We start from the raw sequence: 14393 nt of genomic DNA on the forward strand, positions 1-14393 counted from the left end.
ATAATTGAAAATATGTTTAGATTGACGATAATTGTGGTTTGATAGATTCTGTTGCAATAATTGGACGTCGTTACAGATTTACAGCTTACGGTTTTACTGAGAATTTGTATACCTTTTGATATTAATTGTCTAAACCATCCATTTGAGCTTTTTTTACAATTTTATTAAAAAGCTTCGGTAGAACTTTTGCAAGTTTGCTATGAAAAAGCTGGATTACATTGTATTTAAAGTGTTTCGTAATAACATTTAACTTCGTAGTAAAATATGAATAAAACAGCAAAACATTTACCTTTTAAAATCGTACCCCTTTTGATGAGTTTTTTGGTTACAGCGAAGCAATACTTCTGAAATTAAATGATGTTGTTTATGGTGGGTAGTAGCTACTTACAGCTTCCTTAGCTCTTGTAATCTATACTTCTATAATCATATAATAAAGCTGAGTTTGTTTGTTTGATCGCGCCAATCTCAGGAACCACTGGTCCGATTTGAAAAATTATATATACAAGGTGAAAGGTAAGACATTTTAAAAATTTAGACAGGAGCTTCTACTCATGAAACTAAACAACTTTTGTTCTACAACTTTGCTGAATTCGTAGAAAAAAGTTTGGACTTTGTATGGAAATCTGTCAGCTGATTAGCGAAGTTTCCTTACAAAGACCAATTTTTTTTTTACGAATTCAGCAAAGTTGTAGAACAAAAGTTGTTCAGTTTCATGAGTAGAAGCTCCTGTCTAAATTTTTCAAACGTCTTACCTTTCACCTTGTATACATATAATATATTATATCAATGCGGGTAAAACCGCGGGGCATAGCTCGTATTGTTAGTGTAAACGTATATAAAAGTAGTTTTTATGCCAGTGACGAAGCGCTAAGTCAGTAATTAATATTGGTATTTCTAATAAGTAAATCACTTAATAAATAATATAAATTTTGGTTGTAACGTACCGAAGATAACATTCTTGTTATTATAAAATATAAACAAAATTATCCAAAACAATTCTAAAATGTATACACAGATTGTTTTGAAGCTTATGTCAATTTGATTTTTTTAATTATTTTTTCAGCTTGTGAAAATCGTAATAATTAGAACCATAAAAAAGTACTGTTATTATTTTACAAATAATCAATTATTATTAACTAGCTAATTATATTGACCGACCCGCGAAGGCGCAAGAAAAAAACGAAATTTACTTAATAATAATTTATTGTAATAAAAAAATTAGATTTTAAATTATAACTACGTCCCTCCGGTTCAATGTTGGAACCAAGAGTGTGCAATAAGTGCATGATTCCATGATTGTCTTCGGCGGGGCAGCGTCGCGGTGGTGGTGATTGCCGTAATATACTTTCTGGAAACGCAGGGGCCTTAGACAAAGTAACAATTAAAAAACGATAACGAAGTTAGAAAAGGAAAAATGTATGGGATTGACATTAGATGGTTACCTATCTTAATCTCGAATTTTAATATACCGAATATCATAATCCAGAAAACGTTTGGACATTTTTTCATAACCCCGAATTTTAAAATTTCGAAGTTTTGTTTGCCATATAATCGTAACTCCGAATTTCATTTGCCCATTTCTTTATTTGTACGACGTTTTACAATCCAGACGAATGAGTTCCAGACATGCGAAATCTAAATGCACTAAATCCAGATGACCGTAATCCATATGCACGAAAGCCAGATTTTTAAAACACAAATTTTTGAAATACAGTTGATTAATATCCAGACAAACAATGTCCAGATTTTTGAAATTCAAATAAACGATATCCAGCAAAACGTAATCCTTGCAGGGGGTCGCAGCACGAACCTAACCTAACCTTCTGAATAGGTTTTAACACTTTAACCTTTCTGTAATGGGCAAGTAAAACAATAGCGAGTCGGTTCTGGCACTCGCCGGCCGCTGCCGCGGCACGCTCGCTTCGCTCGCTCGGCTCGTGCGTAGGGGGTCACAGTTCAAACCTAACCTAACCTACTGAGTCGAATTTGACACTTAAACCTTTCTGTAATGGGCAAGTAAAACAATAGCGAGTCGGTTCTGGCACTCGCCGGCCGCTGCCGCGGCACGCTCGCTTCGCTCGCTCGGCTCGTGCATGTGGGGTCACAGTTCAAACCTAACCTAACCTACTGAGTCGAATTTGACACTTAAACCTTTCTGTAATGGGCAAGTAAAACAATAGCGAGTCGGTTCTGGCACTCGCCGGCCGCTGCCGCGGCACGCTCGCTTCGCTCGCTCGGCTCGTGCGTAGGGGGTCACAGTTCAAACCTAACCTAACCTACTGAGTCGAATTTGACACTTAAACCTTTCTGTAATGGGCAAGTAAAACAATAGCGAGTCGGTTCTGGCACTCGCCGGCCGCTGCCGCGGCACGCTCGCTTCGCTCGCTCGGCTCGTGCATGGGGGGTCACAGTTCAAACCTAACCTAACCTACTGAGTCGAATTTGATACTTAAACCTTTCTGTAATAGGCAAGTAAAACAATAGCGAGTCAGTTCTAGCGTGGGGGTCGTAGTTCAAACCTAACCTACTGAGTCGACTTTGACCTGTGACTTAGACACTAAAACCGGTCTGTAATGGACAAGTAAAACAATAAATTTACTTACTGATAATGTTTATTTTCAGTCGATAGTAAAGGTATAATCACGATTGTATGGAAATCAAATAAAAAGATTATGAAAATCTGGCAATAGTTTATCTGCTATACGATTATATGGGAACCAAATAAAAAGATTATGAAAATTTGGTAATAGTTTATTTGGAAAATGTTACGATGGGAAACAAAAAAAAGTATTCTGAGAATCTGGTATAACTATATCTGGATTATGAGAATACGGGAAACAAAAAAATACTTTTTAAAAATCTGGTTTTGGTGCATCTGGAAATTGATTCATCTGGGAAATTAAAAAAGGAATTTTAAAAAGTTGTCATTCACTACATCTGTCTTTTAAAAGTTCTAACCACCGTTTTCGGGATTTTAAGATTCGGGTAATAGAAATTCGAGTTTTTAATAGGTTACCACATTAGATAGACCACGTGATCTAACGCGGCGTATGTCAATCCCATACATTTTTGCCTTTACGTTACTTTGTCTAAGGGCGTATTCAGAAAGAAAGCTTGAAACTTATAAGCGCTTATCGGCGCTTGTCATGTTCATATATTTTCCTGCGCGGGTTACCAGCGCTGACAAGCGCCGATAAGTGCTTATAAGCGTTTATAAGTTTCAAGCTTTCTTTCTGAATACGCCCTATGGCCCCTGGTGTGCGCGATGTCGCAATCGTTACTGGGTACAAGTCCTTACTGGATGGCCTTATGCATCTTCTTATAAATAATGCGTGTTATATGTACTTAACAAGCTGCTCCGCGCGGTTTCACCCCCGTGGCTCCACTCCTGTTGGTCGTAGCGTGATGATATATTGTACCCTATAGCCTTCCTCGATAAATGAGCTATCTAACACTGAAAGAATTTTTCAAATCGGACCAGTAGTTCCCGAGATTAGCGCGTTCAAATAAAAAAACAAACAAACTTTTCAGCTTTATACGTATAATGTTAGTATAGATTTTTTTTTAAATATCGTTGTTTAATTTGGAAAACAATGATTTGTTGTTTTAAAAAGTTATATACGAACTAGCTTTCCACCCGCAGCTTCGCCCGCGCAGGCAAAGAAAAACCCGCATAGTTCCCGTCCCGTGGGATTTCCGGGATAAAACCTATCCTATTTCCCGGGATAAAAAGTAGCCTATGTCCTTTCTCGGGTATCAAAATATCTCTATACCAAATTTCATGCAAATTTGTTCAGTAGTTAAGGCGTGATTGAGTAACAGACAGACAGACAGAGTTACTTTCGCATTTATAATATTAGTATGGATAGAGTAAATATTATGTATAGAAAGTTGGAATAATTTTCTCAGATAAGAAGTTATTGGCTACGTCTTATAATTCATTTCAATCATTTCTACGCTGAATGTTTTATACATTAATATTTACTATGCATGTGTTTCTAAACAATATATTCTATTGATTTCATGATTCCGTCTTTGTGCATTTAAGAAAGCCATACTCTAAGGCCATAGTCACAGGCCATACTAGTGTTTGTCCAACGCCATCTACGCTTACTTTTGCAAAATATGCGTAGAGCAAGCCGAAAGCACGCTGTGCACTGTACACTGTACAGCCTCCAAACGATTTCTGGGAATTATTCGCATTACACGGAAATGTAATCACAGCATTCCGAGAAACGTCTGCATTCTGCAATAAATACGCGGTAGGTTTGGTGAATATTATTTGTTTATTTATTATTTATACAGGGTGTACCAAAAAGTAGTGATGAACGGAAGCTGAGAGGTAGAGGACCTAAAGGGCTATCCGAATCACCCCCATGTATGTTATGCGATTTTTCGTATTTTCGGAGTTATGACGTTTTTTTTCAATTTTTCACCTATCGCCGAGTACGATGATATTTTCACTCATGCTGACGTCAATGATTGCGGAAGATGCTTGATTTTTTTTGTGTGCTAAGCTGAAAGATAGGCCAATTCAGTATGGTAACATTTACTATGGTTAGATCTTTGAATGGAATAAAAAAAAGAATTAAATGGCAAGAAAGATAAAATTACCCAATATGTTCACCACTTCAAGGGCCCGTAAAAAAATAAAATCACATAAAAAAAGTTTTCCGTTTGACTTTTAAAAACTTGCTCTATCTATCAGATAGCTACCCTGAAAATTTCATTTAATTATTCAGAAGGCTTCAATCGAAAAATTTAAATCTAAATGTGGTAAGTGCAAAAATTGAATTAACTTGATGATCATTAAAACCAATAAATAGGTGTTTAATTACCAGAAATTTTTAAAATAACCCCGCTGTTGCTCAATGCAAGTGCGACATCACCGTAAAAAGTTGTCTTTTAAATGTCTGAATGCCCTTTTATCATTTTTAATGGTTTCTTCTGCTACTATGAATTTCCGGGTTATTTCGTCCAAATTGTGGCATTTTCTCAAGTAGCCGAGGTCTTTTTAGTATTCCCATTGAAACAAATCAATGGGGTTTAGGTCGAGGGACCGTGGAGGCCAGGCTTTAAGGCAGGCATCACCGGCGCATGCGCAGGCTGCAACGACCAATCCATCTTTCAGGGTATCTTTGCCCTTTAGCCTGGCCTGCACGGTCCCCGGACATAAACCCTATTGATTTTTTTCCTTGGGGATACTACAAAGACGAGAGACTGCCACAATTTGGACGAAATAACCCGGAAATTCATAGTAGCAGAAGAAACCATTAAAAATGATAAAAGGGCATTCAGACATTTAAAAGACAACTTTTTACGGTGATGTCGCACTTGCATTGAGCAACAGCGGGGTTATTTTAAAAATTTCTGGTAATTAAACACCTATTTATTGGTTTTAATGATCATCAAGTTAATTCAATTTTTGCACTTACCACATTTTGATTTAAATTTTTCGATTGAAGCTTTCTGAATAATTAAATTAAATTTTCAGGGTAGCTATCTGATAGATAGAGCAAGTTTTTAAAAGTCAAACGGAAAACTTTTTTTATGTGATTTTATTTTTTTACGGGCCCTTGAAGTGGTGAACATACTGGGTAATTTTATCTTTCTTGCCATTTAATTCTTTTTTTTATTCCATTCAAAGATCTAACGATAGTAAATGTTACCATACTGAATTGGCCTATCTTTCAGCTTAGCACACAAAAAAAATCAAGCATCTTCCGCAATCATTGACGTCAGCATGAGTGAAAATATCATCGTACTCGGCGATAGGTGAAAAATTGAAAAAAACGTCATAACTCCGAAAATACGAAAAATCGCATAACATACATGGGGGTGATTCGGATAGCCCTTTAGGTCCTCTACCTCTCAGCTTCCGTTCATCACTACTTTTTGGTACACCCTGTATGTAAGCGTTTAGTTTATCAATTTCAAGTAAGTTATACTAGCGTCGTATATCTACTGAGTTGTTGTGTGACGCTATGCAATGTTTACGCCTCTATGCTTTCGTAAATTAATAGATACGTAAGCGAAATAGCGTAGGTGGTTTACAACAATCAGAGGTCCTTGCACTCCGAACCGTGCGTATCGTAGTAGGATAATGAGGGGGATTCTTACCCCAACGTGACGTCATCCATTCAGAAACTAACACAATGGGCAAAGCAGGGAGCTCGCGCATGCGCTTCTCTGCTTAAAAATGTGTATACATATAAATATCTAAAGATATCTAATCGACTTAAAGTGAAGACATGAGAATCCAGATCCGTTTCAAATACCACAAAGAAAACAACTTAAAGATCGATTCTTGGACTGAATTAATGTCTAAACAACAAAAAATATTTTTTCAAAAACCATGAATTTATCGGAAATTTTAGTATAATTCGTATCGTAGAACCTACCTCACAAAGCGGCTAGGCTATAGTCGCCGCTTGTTCTTTAAAAAATGTGTATAAAACTCTGAGTGCCTTTTAGTGTTTTAGTGTTATGGATTACTGATATCGGATGCCTTATATTATGCAGATTGTGGTAAGATTAATAAAACTATTTCCCTTTTATAGCTCAGAGCATCAACAGCATTGCGGTATTTTTATTGGATTTTTCCTATCAAGATATCGCACGAATGTTTTTCTAAAACCTAGTAATAGTCCAGTTTTTTTTATGTTATATTTTGATTATATATCGTGTTCCTAGCTTGTCTTTCATTTTAAAAGAGAACAGCTTATGCAATTCGAGGTTACCTAACCTCAAAGCTGCGTATTTTAGGTTATATCAAACGTCAAGGTGATCGTAGTAGTTTACGTGAAAATTTTAAAGTTAAAGCAAAATATAAATATTAACGTTATGAATATTTTTGTAGTAATTTTGGTAGTAAATATTGTCATAATTTATTCGCAAGTAATTCGGAAATTTGTTGTAGATAATATATTGATGATAAGAAAGATGAAGATGAAGTGTATTTGTATGGATATGTGCATAGTTTTTGATTGTATACATTTTGTATTTCTTAGCTAGCTGACCTAATTTGCACGTTTGAAGTTTTTCGTATTTGCGACTATATTCCCTTCGCATAAGGTTGTAAGCGTTCCTTGCAAAATATTATATAAATTATGAATTGCGAGTTGAAACACGTATATATATATATAATATAAACTCTTGACATAGAATACGCTAGCCATTGTCTTAGTTGAATAAAATAAACGTTATGAAGAATTAAATAAATATGTTTCTGACTCTCTATTGCATAACACATTTGTTATAAATTTAATTTCAATTACGCATAACCACAGAGAATCCTAGAATATGTATTTTATTTCATAGAAATGTTAACAACGTTTCAATAGCCGATATTCCGAGAAATCGGTGAGCGGATTTGCAAATTGCATGCCGATAGCTATATACCTTGTTGATTTAAGAGATTTACGGTTAAACTAATAAAATGATAGCTTAAAACACAGTATTGTATTGTAATGCTATCGTCTAAACAAATTGGTTGGCTACGAAGCCACTCAGAAGTATCACTGCTACGAACTAGCAAAGTGTAGTTTGGCCAATAATAACTTTATGTACTTAGTAGGTATTAGATAACAATGTTATTTCTTTGTCCTATTAGCATTCATTAACAACAAGAAATTGTTCATTTTCCTTGCTAAAACATTTAGAAAATAATAAAACTTGTAAATCAACTTAAATAATATTTATCTAATGATCTCAAATATATCATATTTAATTAATCATACTTTCATCCCTCTATAAAGCCAACATAATATAACAACGACAAAAACAATATAACAACAACAAAATTAAAATAAAATAACAACAGAAATCGATACAAAAATATAATTTTCGTGTCTGCATGCGAACTAACTGCATGCTTAAAGCCTATTCGATGAAAGTAGGTTGTTACAATCGTCATATGAATGGATATAATAATGACTAGGTACTTATCATAAAAGTGTGCTTCTTTAAGTTGTTGGTCTGTAAATTACAGCTTGTCGTTCGAACGCGCGCGAAGTTCTTCGTATTATTTTCCTTTTCTTTTATTCATAATCGTGAGTACAAAAGAATATTAAAACGTGAAATAAGTGTGTTGAAGTACAGAACTTTGTTATTAGAAATTAATCATTAAAATCGACTCTTTATTAAGTAGTAGGCGATATATTTTAAAGGTGTGTATGTCATATTAATGATTTTGTTAATGAAATTAATACTTACATAAATTAATATTGAGACAACATTAAATTAAATTGGAATGTATGTATTCCAATTTAAAAAATATTAAATATTGTTACTCCAAATATCTACTACTACTTTTAAGTTCCGGCGACTCAAGATGATATTATGAACTGCATAAGGAAGTCCAGTTTAATATAGGTACCAATGTAGGAGTTCGAAATAATATAACAAAATAAAACTCTTTATTAAAAAATATACTGAAAAATATTACCTACCTTAATACGACATGAATTATTATCAAATAAATAAAAGTCTTGTTACCAATAACCTTATGTTTGTTGGTTAAGTCTATAATAACAGTAATGAACAGAAAATGCTCAGATTTATGTTATCTTAAATACTCTAGTTTTCCACTTAAACTCAACAATTAAAGTTACCTTTTTAACCTTTTAAAAGTACTGTATAAAGTTAGTTATTAGCAAGGCAATAATAGACTTGCTATACAAACTAACGTCTATTTAAAAAGATACCTATTGTTTCACATAATTCTCTATTAAACAATTAATTGGAGATATTACTTGAAGTTTTTCTTAAAGCAAAATCATAATAAAATATGTTCGCGAAACGCTTTAAAAAGTGACGCGCATTGAAAAATATCTTTCCCTTCATATTTTTAATTAAATTTCCTATATTTTAATTTCAATCACGTCTATGCGAATATATACGCTAATGGCTAATAATTTATGTAACTACATAAGACTTCTATTGATCTATTTTCATGAAAACCGCAGTTACATACGTAGCTATCAATGTTTCTTTTATTTCCGTGTACTTGTTACGTACTCATGTGATTACACAATAAATAAACCTTAACATTGGTCATGCGTATGTGTTTCATCTAGGTAAAGCCAGCATAGAGACAGAATGAGTATAAATATAGAAAAACGATATTTGTTATTTTTGAAGTGAAACTTCTTTATCGGGGTTGGACAAAAATTTAGTGTAACATTTTTGCGTTACGCCGTACGCGTGACATTTTTGCGTTACGCCGTACGCGTGACATTTTTGCGTTACGCCATACTCGTGACATTTTTAAGGTCATAAAGAAGTTTCACTTCTTACGTGTGTACTCTAGTACACGCATACATTTTTTTTTAATAAAGAGTGTGTGAATGTGAAATGATGAAAATATACACATATAGAACATTATAGCAATAATAATAAGACAGCTTCTATTAAACGTGAAAGGCAATCTTTTCTTCTTCTTTTTTTCAATTCATATAGCGTTAGTTGATACATATTTAGTTGTTAAAAAAAATAAAATAATAATTTGAGTAAAATCTTAGAAAAATGTCATGCACATAAGTAAACAATACTTATATACCTACATATACATAAATACGATAAACTTAGACGAATTATTTGTAATTAAACTGCATTTACATGATTTTTAATCCTACAAAATTTTATAATTATTGTATGGGAGAAGCCACTCGCACCTCGAAAGAACATAAATAATATAACTTCTATATACAGATTAATATCTAATATCTTCATAATATACTAGCGGTCCGCCCCGGCTTCGCCCGTGGTACATATTTACGTTTTCTCTACATAAAACCATCCTCGTACTTCAAGGAATATAATAAAAAAAGAATTATCGAAATCGGTTCAGCCGTTCTCGAGTTATGCGCTTACCAACACATTTTGCGATTCATTTTTATATATAAGAAGATTGGTTGATGTATACTTAAGGTATTGTTAGGTATTATGAGTATATAAATAGTACAGAGACAAAGCTTCATATAACCATTACTACTAGCACATGACACGTATTGTTTGCGCTTCCACTGGGAAGATGTCATCGCTTGTCACGTACACGACGAAATTTGAAAATAACCGTATTACGTAAATGCTGAATTAACAAAGGATTTGTATCTATAATAATACAATCATATAGATAGTGTGTAGATAGTCTATTTATTAGTTAAACTGACCAGTGACCAATGTCATCGGATTGCGACGCGACGCGACGCGGATTTTTTTTTGTGTGGTGTCTCTCGATGTTAGCCAGAAGGGCTTATACATGTATACACGTGGGTGAACTGAAGGAATAAAAGTTTATTCGAGCGGAGCCGGGGTGAACAGCTTGTAAGTATAACATAAAAAAACCTCACAACAAGACCATGCATTCATTACACCTGTAAATCGATCGATTACCACAATTTATGAAAATTAAGAGTCCATTGAGGACAAACATTAATTGTGACACGAGATTTATATACATATATTAAGACTAGCGGTCCGCCCCGGCTTCGCCCTTGGTACCTAATACATGTTTAAACTATCCTATCTCTCAAGTTGGATCGAACTGCACATGGTGTGCGAATTTTATTATAATCGGTTAAGTGGTTTAGGAGTCCATTGAGGACAAACATTGTGACACGAGATTTATATATATTAAGATACTAGCGGTCCGCCCCGGCTTCGCCCGTGGTACATGTTTACGTTTTCTCTACATAAGAACCATCCTCGTACTTCAAGGAATATAATAAAAAAGAATTATCGAAATCGGTTCAGCCGTTCTCGAGTAATGCGCTTACCAACACATTTTGCGATTCATTTTTATATATAAAGATTTGGTATAATAATGTGAACTTATAATGGTAATGTGGAATAATTCCACTACAGCCAATACTACAGATAAAATATTAAATCGTACTATTCTTATTAATAAGTTGTTAAATACGACTTCATCTGGGTATAGGGTAAACCACCCAATTATTGGCACTTTAAGCAGCTACTTCACAAAACCGGTGAAATTTGCATGTACAATTATGTTTTAATTAAGAAAAAAACATTTATACTGGTATTCTAATCTATGGAGAATATTATAAAGTACTTTTCAATTTTAAATTAAATCGCTTTATTTAATATAGTGAACCTTTAAAAGAAAAACCTAAAATACCAGTTGCTGGCATAGTCAAACCTTTTATTGGCAGTGATTGTTACCTATTATTGTCACTATTCAAGACTGAAAAATATTTACTAGATCTTAAGTAGGGCTTTCAAAGTGTGTACTATGACATTTTAAAGTTAATTTGTACCATTCATAAATTAACAGAAATTAATTTTGAAATAAACAAAATAAAAGACTTTGTTAAAAGAAATGTCACATTTATTTGTAGAGGAACATACCATTTCACGCTTATTTTTAAATATGGTTTTAGACAACCAAAAAACCTACTTAAATAAAACATAGAACAATTTTAGCTTACGATTATCTTACATTTAATTAAATCACAGCTCTGATTGAATGAGATCATAAGTAATTTTTAAGTTTCAATTAAAATTTTTGTGTGCCAATAAAATCGATAAACAGATTTTAAACAGCCCAATTGTTGGCATACCACAAATAACTAAAAGTTGGCGGTTAAATTTTAAAATAATGTTTAAAAAAGGCAGTTCATACATTCAATAATAAGACAAAATGAATATGCATAAGAAAAACACAACGGAATTGCAATTTCTTTTAAGTTCATGATAGCTCTTACCTTAGTAAAAAACGAATATTTTGAATATTTTGGCCACACAAGTCCCGGCTTGTCAAACAGATGGTTGATACGCCGGAATGTTTTAAGAAATAAAAAACATTGTTTGCTAGTTGAGTAAAGAATGATACGCTACTTATTAATTTCTACTACAAAATTTATACTGGCTACAAAAAAATCTTAATTTTCTTAAAAAACTGGAGCATGCCAATAAATTGGTAGAGTGCCAGTAATAGGGTGGTTTACCCTATATATTTTTTTTTGTTAGATTTACATCATCATTGATGGTTATATCTATCTCTCTATCTTAAATCAAGAGGCCCCAAAACAAATATTAATTATAAAAATCCTTTTAGAGCTTTTTTTTATGCGTGGTGTAACTAACTCGACTTCTTTTAACCCGGCGTCATTGTGGTAGAAAACAGATACGCGAACGTTGAGGTGGGTCAATATTACCCATATATTTTATAGTTGTTATTTTTAAACTTTTTAAGAAAATTAGTATTCTGTGTTATTATTATAGGTTATAGGTATTCTGGTTTTGATAATATAAAATAAAAATAATAATTAACCAACGTTTTATTCTCTTTAATCAATTTTGACATAAACTCATAAAAATACGAACAAAATATAGACCTCTTACGTTTTCATGTCATTCCTACGCTAATAACCAGTAATTTTGGTTACAAATAGCATTTTTATAAACTTAAGTCTAATATATTAGAAAAAAACTTTAACAAAGCTAATTAGAATCTTCGTTGTAAATGAAATCAATACAGAAAGCCATGATGCGTTCAGGACAAATAAATTTAGGGCAAGCTTGACAAAAATGTTTTGTTTTACTATTTTTATTTCCGGACACACTTAACATCTTTTTCGGGAATTGCAGGTGGCTCCTCTGATGATCCACCAATAAATTCTCTGCCCATTTGTCATTGCTATCGATCAATTTCTGGCGAATTTTCAAATGTTCTATGACCAGAGCAAGACCTACGTTTTTCAAAAAATTACGTCGCTTATCGTTTGGTTTATTTTTAATTATGCGACGTATTATAAGCGCATTAATTCCTGTGTGTCCAGCATGGCATAAAAATTGTCAGGGGCCACCTTTTGGAGTTACGACTCACATCATATGAGGCGCAATGTTCATCAGCGACGTCAACCCCATATTTAGTTTTATTGTAAAAGGTATTGAATTCGGGTTTTCACTTTTCTCCGCTTGAAACACACTGCACTCTAACATGATCCTCTTCTTTTACTTCATCATCATAATAAGGTAAGTCTGAGTCAGACAAGAGTCTAAACCCGCCATGATACGTGATATTTTCTATTCTATCCATTTATAGTACCTATTTTATAATAAGTACCTGTTGGACAAACAAAAACATTAAATTCACAGACACATGCAAAAAAAATGTTTGCAGACACCAAGAAATCATACACAACAATAAAAATCGATAACTTAGCCATGGCGCGAAATTGTTACATCAATTGTGAGGATGGGTCATATTTACCTTTTTCGAAAAAACACGCGTGTAGCTCCCAGTACACTCGACGTCGAAAGGATTTCACTTCCAAAACGTTTAATGTACATTATTAGCTCCAGCTACTACAAAGAACAGCACAATCGTGCAAGTAATTACAAAGATATTGTAAATTATAAACAAGCCGGGTCATTTTGACCCAACCTCAATGACGCCGGGTTAAAGGAAAAAGAATATTACATTAATATACCTATTACCAGTAAGTAATATATTATCCCACAGCTTATTATCCGTTCTTTTCCCAACCTATAGAAGATTCAATTGAAAGTGAACATTGTTTTACTCATTAAAAACACACCAACTGTTATCCTGAACTGCACTGCTAAAGGTTAAACTTACAAGTATTTAATGAAAAACAACGCGTATTGGAAAGGCTGCTAATCCTCCCTATTATCAACCCTTTATTTAATCCTTTCGAGCAAGTATTGAACCCGACGTGTACCATCCCCTGTTATTTAATTGTCTGGTGTTTTTATAAGGCACATTGTTTACAAAGTACTAAAATGATGGGTTCTTTTGAGTTTTGATGTTCTACAAGATATTAACATTGCTTGCCTTTAGAAATACGTTCTTATCCTAAGTTCAATTTACCGTTGCTTGTCTTTTAAGTTACTGTGGCAATACATTCCTATCCCAATTATAGTACCTATAACTTATTTCTTTTAAAATGCCACTTTTGATAATACACTCTCTTATCTTCTGATAATATTATCTTATCGATTTTATACAATCGTAACATTATTCTTCAAATAATATTTATTCATCACAATCAATTTGTCAGAAAAGAAAGAATAAATAGTTAATTATACGCTGTGGGTTAGACGTGAAAGCGTAGGTACGGTCTATCAATTATAAAATGGCCAAGTGCGAGCCGGACTCGCGCACGCAGAGTTCCGTACTATCAACCATAAAAGATAATCATTTTTGTATCCCCATACAATCCCCCTTAATATACATATATGTATATTTTTTTTTTAATTTTAAGTATTTGGTTTTTATAGCGGCATCGGAAATCGGGCAGACTGAAAATCAGCGCTGTTCGGGTGTTAGCCCACAGCATGGCTGAGTCTGTTCCAATTGCCTAATATGTGTTTGGTGTTTACTTTTAAGTTAAGATAGTCTA

Source organism: Colias philodice, chromosome 1, assembly GCF_061535455.1.
Source record: "Colias philodice isolate Cphi_HAF_F1 chromosome 1, ilColPhil1 Martin Lab GWU primary, whole genome shotgun sequence".
Lineage (NCBI taxonomy): Eukaryota > Metazoa > Arthropoda > Insecta > Lepidoptera > Pieridae > Colias > Colias philodice.